Here is a 12508-nt window from a genome sequence, read left to right on the forward strand (position 1 = left end):
TGATTTTAGTTCGTAAGTCTATTGTTCCAACAATCACCAGCTCTGGGTTTGGTTGAAATAAGTCATTAATTCAACGAGTTAGATTTAAAATAAAACCATTGCTATAATTCCCCAAGATCTCGCTCTGCAGTTGCTGGACGCGGGCTGTTCACAGTCTTGTTACTTCTCCCTCCACCACTAGGTGTCACTGTGTAGAGAGACTGGAGACTGAGCTCTGGTCATGCAGTATGTTTAATAGAAAGAGTGCCTGTATTTATGACGGTATTGAAAAACATACCTTCGGGATTTCTAAATACCCTGGTATTCTGTAATTACGCCCAAGCCTGTTTCCTACTACAAACAATCGAATATGTGCATGCAGCACAGGGATATAAAACTTGTTGCCATTATGTCTTGATATGGATTTATCTATTGCTAATACAGCAACTTGCTAAAAACCAGTAAAGTTACCATTTCTCATTTTTCTCATCCTCACATTTCCTTAACTTTTTTTTAACTAAATGCCCCACTTTAATCATCTGTCAGCACTAGCTTGCTGTGCCTTCGAGGACACTCCTCACATAAGAAAAGCAGATTTTTGGGTCAGCGGTAAGAGTTAGGTCATGGTTGGGATGAGGTTTGAGTACTGCAAATACCATCTGCATCTGAAGGGCTCTGACTCAGCTTAGAAGTAGTAGTGGTAGTTGTTTATTCCACACATATAAAAAAAAAAAAAAAACACAAAATTACAAAATAGTGGTCAGACATAAAAAATACATTACAAAAGAAAACATGAAAAAAATGTAAACAAGACATCATGGTTTGATTCACATATCCGAAAAGGAGTGGGAAGAAGTACTTACTTATTTAATCCCACCCCTTATCCATAACTCAATAATAGTCAATTATTTAGCTTCCACATCAATATAAAACTATACAATAATTAATTCTCTAGACTTATTCTAATATATTATCTTAACTACCCATTATCTTTATATTACAAGATATAAATTAATTTCAAAATATTAATCTTATCATTTTAAACCTTATCCAAAAATATAAAAATGAATTGCTGACATATTAATCTTATCAAAATAATGTCAGATTCTCTCTTATTCACTGCTGTGAGGAACATTGAACTCAGAATTAGAATCTATTTATTAGATGATCATTCTGCTCCTCAGATGTTACTGGATCAGGGATTTTTTTCTGCGAGATCAGGTCCAACAGGTTATCTTCTCAATGTCGGCACACTACTAATAGAACAAAGATACTCAAATTGCTTTGCCTGGGGCCAGTTTTGCAAAATGACAGGAGGCTAGGGGCCAATTAACTTTTGTAACCTGAATAAACATCAGTTCTCTTGTGCTGCATTCAGGCGCCTTTCACAAGAATTTAAACTTTGAAACCTGAGCAAATTGGTTTAATTTTCTTACCAAAAACATTCTAAAAAAAGTCAATAAGCAAGAGGTGTCCTGCAAATTACAAAAAAAATTAATAAAAGGTGACAAAAAAAGACCTAAAAATTTGCTGAAAATCATCAGAAAATATCAATTAACAAAGGAAAAATATCAAGAGAAGTAGTTTTATAGTAGTTTTTTTGTATAAATGATTAATATATATTTAAAATAAGGTTATTTATTATTAGGTTTCTTGTTGTTATTATTATTATTATTAATATTAGGTTAATTGATAGAGGTATATTTAATGCCGCCAAAAGTGGCATACATAAACATGCCTGAGTGTATTGTTGCGCACTTTTACAATGTTCTTATTTTTGTTAAAACAAAGTTGGGGTATTTTCCAAACATTGTTTTCCTAATTTGTTCAATTAACGCCACAAAAAGCAATTATTCATGTTGATCATCCAATCAAGCATTCATTCTTTTTTGTTTTATACCCCGTGTGTGCGGGCAAGTCAGTATGACCTCCCTCAGAAACCCGTCTGCGGAGCCTGGAAATATTGGGAAAACCATCTGTGAGACACTTATCTTGTAGTTATGCAGTCAGAATGAACTTTACGTAAAAAAGACACTGCTTAAAATCATTAAGTGGAAAGTCCTTCTGTCACTCAGTCACTATCATCTCTTGGTGCTTCCTTAGTTTGCCTGGATATTCTGCATTGACTTGCATGTGTGTAGTGTGCTATATTTTCCTTTGACTTCTTATAATTGATCGATGTGTTACTACCTTTAAATCCTCTGTAACAGTCGTTGACAAAGCTCTAACTGCAAAAATCTTCCTATCATGCCAATTTAGTCGACCATACCAGTGTGTTTGCATGTTTTACGTCCTTAATTAAGAATCATCTATAGATCAAAATTTTAGCCCACCTCTTCTGATTTTTGCACAATAAATTCCTTCAGTTTCAGGCATCCATTGATTTCCATTAATTTCTGAAGTGTTAAATTCAAACAACAATTTAAATGTTAAGTCTATATTATTTGTTAAAAAAATGCTTAAAACATACAAAAGCACATATGGTCTTTTAAGCACAATTGATACTGATGCATTATGAAAAGATCCTTTCTAATATATTTTTTACTCTTTTCTGTCGACTTCAGGAAGGAGCAGGGAGAGTCGACCACAAGGTTTGTAACTGCTGCTTCACTGTTATGTTGTAGCTTCATCATTCAAGGGTCATACTGGGTATCAAACCGATATTTTTGGGACTGACTAAAAAACTGAGAGATCAAACAGCTATCTTTAAATTGCTGGACAGTTCCTGAATAACATTTTTTGTTTATCTGTTTTTTCAGTATTAGATTTTATTTGAGTAAAGCTCGTATATGGCTGCTTGACACTCATCATTTGAGAAGTTTGGCGTGAAAAGAAAGACATGATTTTGCAGAAACCATGTTTATTGAAAAATCTATCTTAAAATACCACTTTTTTTTGGTGACAAGGGGGCAGTGCAAGAAGCTGTAAACACAACATTTACATATTATCGTCTTATAAAATTAGGTTAGTATTGGAGCAACATGAGCATTACAGTAATTAACTTGTGTTTTTGGCACATCTGATTTGCTAAATTTAAGCTGCTGTTTTCACCTGCGAGCACTAATTTTGTCAACCTGCTGATGCAGGGCAGGCAGCACACAGATTGTTTAGCAGAGCTTTTTAACAGTTTTTAGGTTGAGAGCAATCCAAAGCAGTACATTGCACCACACTCCGCATTGTATATTGTACAGTTTTAGAACCAGAATCATTATTTCCATTCACAATATAAAAATGCAGAATAGTCCAGCTTTATAGTAAGGTAGCAATGTATTTTGCTATTTAATTGCTTTTTTATTTTTTGCAAATGTATCCAGCAAAATCCAGATCCAATAAATTTGTATGTCATTTATCATATTTTATGAACTGCACTGTCTCAGAGAGAGTAAAGAACACAGATTTTAAGGCTACAGATGATGAAACACGAACTTTAACACTAGTGCTGTGTATGACTCTTTTTTTTTAATCTTTCCTTTGGCACTATTGTCTACCTTTCTTTTACATCACTTGTTCTCCTCTCCAAAAAAACACACATACATACACTTGCTGATGCTCTCAAATAATAGCAGTCAAGCAAATGCATATTTTCTCTATTTTTTAAACATCCTCTTACTTTAGATATCTATTATCTCATTAGAAATTGTGTTTTGTGTGAGTCTCTCTTCATATTGCCAAATGTTCTAATGGTGTCCTGATGGTAGTCTTTTAGCTAATGCATTTTTAGAAGCACAAGAGAAGGACAGCGTCCAGGGCAGTGAGGGCTGAGTGATGTAATATGTTGTGTTTGCAGTTATGAAACACACTGAGTAAACTGTAAACCACCACGACAAACTGAAGGCAGCCGTACTGTTTTTCCCTTGAGCCCGGTGTCATATATAAACTGCACCACATTGCAGGAGAAGCCAAAAACATGAGAGAAGTCAATAAAATAAATTAGGGAAACTGAAATTGAAAAGAATTGGCTTTGCACGCACACAAGAGCAGAATTCGTCCTACACAATCTTAAGCTTGTCTTCAGTTAGTCCCCACTCTATTTACATCACCTGCAGAGCTGGAGAGGACAATTTTAAAGCCACTTTGTGCAGTCCAACTGATCTGCCTCATTTTATTTATGAGCTAGATTTATTAAATACAGGAGTACAGTGATGAAACAGGTGAAGGACAAAAACTGAAATGATAAATTAGAACTGAAGCGCTGCATCTTAATGCCCTCAGTGAACCCACAAGTGTGTCTAAAGGTTACTGGCCTCACAGTGGTGACTCAGGCACTTGTTGCCATGGCCCAGCTGAATTCACACAGTTAAATGGGGGATATCGACGTGAAGTGCGTGAGTCACCAAATTGCAGCCTTTTTCAGATGGTGCTGTGGATGTTCATTTTCCTCTACTAAGCTCAATTGCCTCCGTTCTGCTGCTTGCAAATGTCAGCGGACGTCAATCTGAGCAGCAACAGAAACTCTGCTGTAGTACTTTAAACTTCATAGCATTCATGCATACAGTCTTTATAAAGGATCATTGCATTTACATGTCAGGCACTTAACTGATATTGGGTTATTCACGTTAATGCAACATGAAACAAGAAATTAGTTGTGAAAGGGTCAAAGTAAAAAGGGCAAGGGGAAAATAGGAAATAAGAAGCGCTCTGTTTAACCTTCAAAAAACATGCAGAGGTAAAACCATTTTTTCCTCTGTTTCTGCATCATGTAACACAACAACGTATGTCTATCTCCCCTTGGTTTTTTAGTAAAATTCATAGTAATAAACAGAAGCTACTGAGGAGGCGTACCACTCGGAAACATAGGTACACAGCGTTTCTGCTCCCCTGTTACGTGACATTTTTATTTGGGAATGCTGACTAATTCTTGGTGCATGGGTATCTGTAGGAGGCTGTGCGGCCTCAGAGAGGGCAGAGTAATTAAATATTGCAGGGAGACATCAGTCGCCTTTATAGTAATACACTGTCTGCCTTTGTTTGGTCTTTGCCTGAGCAATGCGCTACTTCTGCCTGTTGTGATTTTGGTTTTAACAACATTTGCTTTCAGAATATTTTTTTCACCAGGTTTCATTCTCAGCTGCAGATCCTGAGAAATAATGGACACTTTTTCTTGACTGTAGAGGGACCCAAATTATTTTACGTCATAGACTACCATATTTTTGTCCTCCACACAGCTCCTGGTGTTACATCACAACCAACATCACACTGTACTCCCCACATCGCAGATACAAACTTTTAACTCTATAGTTATAGGGCTGCAGTCATTCACACACATCACTTGCCTCTATATCCATAATCACAGGATAAGTCTGGTGATATTCTATGTTTTTCTAACAAATTCAACAAGAAGACCAAAATCAGCAATGAATTAGTCCTAACAAAATTTATTTAAAAAGATCAGTGAGCCACGCTACTCAGGTTTCCAGCCAAACTTTAGCGCAAATTTAAAAATATTTTTCTGAAAGTACACAAAAGAAAATGCACATTTATGTGTTTTTCCATCTACAACTATGATGCAAATATTGGAATTATTTTTTAAAACCTTTATCTTAGAATTTTCAACAGAGCAAATGCTCAGTAGATTACTTAAACATCTCAGCCACAAATCTTTTACAAATAAAAAAAAAAGTGCTCGGACTCCAGCATTAACAATAAATTGATGTAAATCCTCACTAGAGCATCAAATGTGTATTAATCAGCAGATGTAAGCAGTCCCCTACGAAAGCACTATTTACCCCTGTTTCAGAATCATTTGTGCCCACCACTTTTAGGAACTGACTTAGCCCTTTTTAAAAAAAGAAAACAAAACATATCTTTGACCTATTTTTAAAGGTTTACATCTTTAGCAGGGACCAATGAGCTCTGAAGCAGATGTGTTGAGCACATTGTTGGTTTTGTTCTTCGATATGTTGACAATAAGAAAAATATAGATAAGACTCTTATCCTTTGATGTATAACTACTCATGTTCAATCCAATAAACAGTACCCCTTTTAAATGAGCCATGCCTGAAGCTTGTGCACTGTCTATGCATGCAGTCAATATATGTAGCTGCACAAATCAGCCACTCCTTTTCTGTCTCTACATCTCATTGTCCTCTTTCTTCACTTTCCATAAGTCATTTTCATTTATTTTCTTCCACAACCTCACCCTCTCATGACACCTTACATGGACCTTATGTGCAATACATCTTTTTGTTTTAAAGGTCCACTGTGTAGGATTTTGTGGCATCTAGTGGTGAGGTTACAGATTGCAGTCAACTGAAACTTCTCCCATGCACTAAGTGGAAGAACTGCGGTGGCTGACGCAAAAATGGCGACTGGCCCTATGTAGAGCCAGTGTTTGGTTTATCTGTTTTGAGCCACTGTAGAAACAACCTGGCCGACCCGTTCCCCTGGATTTATAAAAAGGGCTGGAAACAGGGTTAAAGGTGGGGTCCCAGTTATCCCTAGGAAAGTTGCTCAGTGGTGCACGACCAAATAAAGCTTGTTTTCTGGTGGTATAAAACTAATGTTCAGCACCGATTTTGCTAATTTAAATGGTGTTGGGATTATTCAATCTTGTGGCTAGTCTGCTAGACTTCTGAAATTTCATCAGCACTCAGCAATCAGATGGACTGGATCAAATCCTGATAGTGAAACAAGTCATTTCGCAGGGTTGTGTCACTCCAAAAATGTATCCTCTGATTTAAAACTATACCTATCACCATGTAACTCTATTGGAAAATATCTCTTTTGGAACCAATGATATTACATGACTGACCAAGGAGAACATGCTTTGGTTCATTTGTGTGACTTAAAATGGACTTTTATTGTAAAACCGCAATACCTTTTCTGTGCCTTTGCCCCTGGATGAACTCCATTACCCAGACTTCTAAAAACGACCCATTCTAACTTACAAAAACATAATGATTCTTAGTTTCAGATGATTATACACTAAATAAAATATTGTCATGAATATTATATTCCATTTCTGCCGATATATCTCCCTAAATACTACACATTGGACCTTTAAATGTTGATTTTTTGTAGGTAATAGTACATAACATATCATTAACACAAATAAAAGTATAACAACATTTAACCATCTCATATAATAATGTGACATTGACTGTCCCTTTTAGTAACATGTTAACTAATTGGTTGCATAGAATACCGTGCTGTAGCAAATATAGGGCGACACATCAAGCCACAAACTACACCACACAGTTGAAGCATCATACTGAACTTGACCTTGCATTTTGTGTAAAACACCTGCTGCAATGCTGCAATGCATGCTAGTCTTTCTCCATCTTGTCCTGCAGTACTTCATCTTCATATCAGTAGATAAAGAATGATGATCTGAATGTTGAGTTCATGTAAAAGAACAGTATTTTGCCGAAGGTCTTGGGTAATCTATGTTGTTAAAACTTATGTCACTAACATGCCTTCATCTGTCATCCCACCTTTTTACAATATCATTCCCCTCTTACTCTTCTCCTCACTCCAACTCCCCTCTGTGCTACTCTCCATCCCGTGTTTCACCCTACAGTCAGAAGCTGAGCTTCAAGGAGCGTGTGAGGATGGCGAGCCCCCGAGGTCAGAGCATCAAGAACAGGCAGACATCTTCAATGAACGACCGCCGCTCTCCGGTGGCTGAGGCTGGGACAGACGGCACCAGCCCTGCCAAGGTACAGAAGAGTTGGAGCTTCAACGACCGCACGCGCTTCAGACCCTCGCTGCGCCTAAAGAGCCAGTCACGCTCCACCACTGATGGTGAGTGACTCTGTCCCATTATTCCACTTTCAGACAATGTTAAACTATCAACTGTCAGTAGGTTGGAATGAGATTGGTACAAATTCGAGGTAGAATCGATTCTACGTTCAATAGTCTGCACAGTACTGCCATTAAATTAGATTAAAAATATTGTTTTGATAGTTGATAGTTTTTGAATAGTTACAACATGCAACCATCATCATATGCCAAATGCTGAAAATATCTTAAAGAAATGGTATACATGTTTTTTAAAAAAGGATGCAGGTTCACTTTCTTGTCTAGAGTTAGGAGATAGGAAGGTCATTAACATGCTCAATATGAAACTAAAACCTGAGCATGGTTCGCTTTTTTTAGCATAAAGACTGGATACAGAGGGAAACAGCTAAAATCACCTTTCAGAGTCTCCAAAATTCACTCCTGGGGTCATATTCACAAACATTATGAGAAAGCTTTCTGAGAAACTCTGAGCAAGGAAGGGTCAGAAACTTTGACCTTAGTGATGAGGTGTGACTGAGTGGTTTTCACAGACTTATCTTTTTGTGAGCCTGCAAAGTGCAGAGTGGAAATTAACAAATGTGAAATTCACAATATGTGACTGTAAAACTGCTGTTATTGTGACTGATGCACTTTGCCATTTGCAAATATCTTCATGTTGTGATCATTTTCATTTTTGGCTTTCTAGCATTATTGCCTTGGGTCAGAGATGTGAGTGTAACTCTAATGAGAGTGACCACAAACATTATCCCTGCACCATCCAGTCTGTAGCATTTTATTTACCCACTGTCAGCGTTTGGGGAGTTTTAGTCAGACTCCTTTGTGTTTCTGACATTTTGCCCTCTACTTAAGAAACATTTAAGCCTCTTAAAAGTCATCTTCCCTACTTTCACTTTAGGAGCTCTCTTAAGGGCGAAGACACTTTATTAATAATGTTTATCCTTACCAGGATCTCGTCTTAACTTTAAGGGGAAATTCTTAGAAGAAGTCATAATTCTAAGAATTTTCTTAGAATTTTGTCATTAGGAGCAACTCTTAGTACTAGAAAGCTTTGTGAATATGGCCCCTGGGGTCTTGCTGACCCTGTGAGGATGCCAAGAAATTAAATAGTAAGCTACAGAGAGGTTTTTATTACCTTATGACTGAGCCAAGCTTGTTTTTTTCCAGTGTTTCCAGTCTTTATGTGAAGCTAACTGTTTTCTGGCTGTAGCTTCATATTTAACAAACAGAAATAAGCTAATAAAAAAGCTGAATTGTTCCTTTATGTACAAGCATGGAGTTAACTGAATCCCCGACCAGCTGACCTACCAGTCAACCCACCAGAGCTGGATTTGCCCACTAATTCAGGCAGGAGGATTGCTAATGGTTGTTTGCACTTCCTTCCTTTGGCCTAGCAGTGCTGGCCTGGCAAGCCCTCCTGGATAACAGCCAGTTGGTGTTTGTGGTGGGTGGACTGATGGATTGATGGAAGGTGGGAGTGCTGAGCTCCAGCAGCCGCATGGGGTGTCAGAGCCGGCCAGCTGGCTGAGGTGGAGTAGTGGACAGAAATCAATAACCAAGCTGGCCAAAACCAAACTGGTTGGCTGGTTTACCACAGTCCGTCTGATCATTCACCGTCACTGACATGTTGGCTAACTGAGATGTTAAAAGAAGAGAAATATTTCCTTTTCATTATAACTTCATTTGAAGTGAAGTAAGAAGTTATTTTGAAGCTGGGTTAGGCAGAAATCTGTAAAGGCAAAAAATGGCGGAGTATGAAAACACACCCTTCTACTGCAGCTCTTCCTTTCTCTGTCCTAAGCCCCTCCCCCAAGACGACCATTGACCCATGCACAAGGTCATTTCAGTAACCCAGTGTTTCCCATACATTCATTTATTTAATCTTATTTTATTGTAGAGCTCTCTCTATTTATCAGACCACAAATGAGACAAGAATTAGCTAGCTAGCCACCCCATGGTTTTTCCATCTTGCTCTGCACCACAGTGGACGGCTCCTCTAGGGAGGACGGTGGGAAGCAGCTCAGAGCTTCAGTCAGCTGCTGTAGCAGCTTGAATTTGACAGTTGACAGTTGTTTTAATTTATTGTCAGTCTCTCTTTTGACTCTCTTTTTGATAAGTCTGTCTAATTTTGGGGGGTTTCTTTGCAGTGTAGCCAGTTTTTGACTGCTGAAAAAATACTGGAATAGCAGTTTTCTCTGCAGGACTCTGCCATTGAATCAGACTTTCTCCAAAATGACATGCATGCGCATCTGCATTTGTAGAACAGCCAATAGGAACATCCTCTCCCTGAAATGACCAGTGATTGGCCAGTCTCCTGTCGCAGGCTAGATTTTCTGAAGCCTGAAAACTGCCAAAAGGAGGTGCAGAATACTAGTTGTTTTTTTTTTTTTTGTCAGTGCACTTTATTTACAATATGCTCAAAGTTTATCATGGGACCAAAATAAAACTGCCCAGCTTAATTGGAGCAAATCTGTGTTTTGTTTATTGGACCAAATCTTAAATCAGTGCTGCTTAATATTGTCATCAGGTGACACACAATCTTAAAAATCAGTAATTTCTAATTATTGTCAAACATAAAAACACTTAAATAGCTCAACGCTGCAGTCCAGCTCTTGCACTGTAACCTTCTGTTCACCTCCGCAGGGTGTCGTAACTCAGGAGGCCCATAAACAGAGCTGCACTGTCACAAAGTTGCATTGTTAGCAGTATATCTCCACGCACACCAGAGACTTGTTCTTTAATACTAGACTGCTACACTGTTTCGTCTCTATAAGAACAATCTTTTTAACTGTTAAATCAGTTCACTTGATTCCACTCCTTTTCAGTTAGCCTGTCTGCATCTAGTGTTGTCACCTGATAAATCATCAATAACACAATATCAGATTTTGACTAAAAATCCATGTGAACCCAAATTTTGGCTTTCATTTTTACTTTACAAAATCAAAAACAAACAACCACAGTAAATGCTGCTAGATTTTTGCTCTAGGATTCCCTTATTTCAGGCTTCTATATATTTTTATATTAAGAGTGGTATTAATAGCTACTGTGAAATGTGATGCTTGTAGTGACAAATCCATCAAGAAATATCTACCAACTCTGCAGTGCTACAGAGCATTTTCATGTCTTTTACCTCATTGTTTTGGGATTTTTGTCACACAAACTCTGCTTTCATCAGACTTTGTTCACAGCAGCAGGCAGCAGTTTTAGGTGAATCTCTGGTAAACCCACAGTACACCGCTCAAGACACCAAACGGCAGACAGATGAAGTTAGCAACTAGCTGGTGAACATAAGAGGGCATTTAGCGGGAGATGGTGGAGAACTAAAAACCTAAAAGGAGAGTGAATATGGGATTTGCATTCCTAGGATGTATCTAAACATGACATGCTTACGTCTGTTGTACTGTAATGATTAAATAAGGTGACATTATGTCAATGTTGTATTTTTTGCTTTGTTCCTGCAACCCCAAAAATAATCAATGTTGCCTGTGGTCTGTGTCGTATGTAAAACTGACATTGGCGTTAGATGTCCTGACAGTGAATTTTGGTCATGCGATGTTACAACCTATATTTGTCCAAATTTTAATATCTTAACGATGGTGGGAAGCTCTAGTCTTTATTAGCATCACATAATGCTGTGTCAGCAAGTGATGTGTAGGAAGGAATGCGATTCCTTTTGGCAAAAAAAAGTTGTGATACTGAAATGTTGCTAAGGTTGTTTGCAAATAAAACAGTGACTGGGAAAATAAAGACTCCCTGCTCTGCACCCATGCAGGGCAGACTGATAAAATGAGGATGCTTTAAGAAGCTCAGTGTGAGGAATCTGTACTTTGCCTTTGTCTCAACAGAGGTTTTAGTAGTAAGACGAATACTACACATGCACAATAAATGCATTGTCTCACAGTTAACTGTTTGTATACATTCAGTGTAAAAATAGCCTAAGATATCCTAATCAGTGAACAAAATCCAAATGGTCCTTTTCTTTATCCTCTTTCTCAAGCAGCAGACTCCAACATGGCCACAGAGGATGGTTTCGATGAGAAAGGCTGCCACTGTGACATTTCAGTGGAAGACTTGCTGCCCTCAGTCAAGTCTGTCATTAGAGCTGTCAGGTGAGTCAAAAGAAATTGAACCATCTCCTTCAGTCCAACTAAAACTGTGTTTTTCTGCAATCAAAGTTGCATGCAAACAAACTGATTGCAACCCACAGCCTTTTAGCAGCTCTCCTGATTGAACACGCCGTTTTGAACTACCCGTGGGAGGAATGAACATGCATGAGTCTTAATTAAAGCACACAAAAAGTTATATATTGTGTTCTACCAATGCTTTAATATCTTATTCCCATGAGATATTAGTGGGCGCTTGCAAACAACTTTCAGTAATGTTTTTGGGGTCCTCATGTCCTGTGTGAGTTAATCTGATCTCCGAGATCGCCTGAATTCTTACTGTAATTAAAGCTGCCTACTCAAAACTACAACCAACCAACACCTTTTTGGTCATAGTGACTCAGTTCAGTATGGTGACTAACATAATATTAATCATGGATCAAAGAAGTAATAATAGATTTGTTTAAAAGCTTAACTCCTTATTTTTTCTTTGCCCTTTTTCATGCAGTTTGCTTCCAGTAAGAACTATTTTGGTTATTTAATTTTATTTCTAGCAACATTTGAGTTAAAGATCCTGTCGACACATATACAGATATGTGGCTATTTCCCCCTTCATATTAAAAAACAAAATCTGTCCACATGATTTTCATTTTGCCAAAAGACATTGGCAAGGATGCTGAGGTGGAGCA

The 12508-nt window shown here is 37.8% G+C and overlaps 1 pseudogene; it reads left to right on the forward strand.

Annotated features, from left to right (window-relative positions):
* The window catches only part of LOC121941613, a 42429-nt pseudogene that overhangs the window by 19945 nt on the left and 9976 nt on the right, over positions 1-12508 (forward strand).

The sequence above is a fragment of the Plectropomus leopardus genome, chromosome 4, assembly GCF_008729295.1.
Source record: "Plectropomus leopardus isolate mb chromosome 4, YSFRI_Pleo_2.0, whole genome shotgun sequence".
Taxonomy (NCBI): Eukaryota; Metazoa; Chordata; class Actinopteri; order Perciformes; family Serranidae; genus Plectropomus; species Plectropomus leopardus.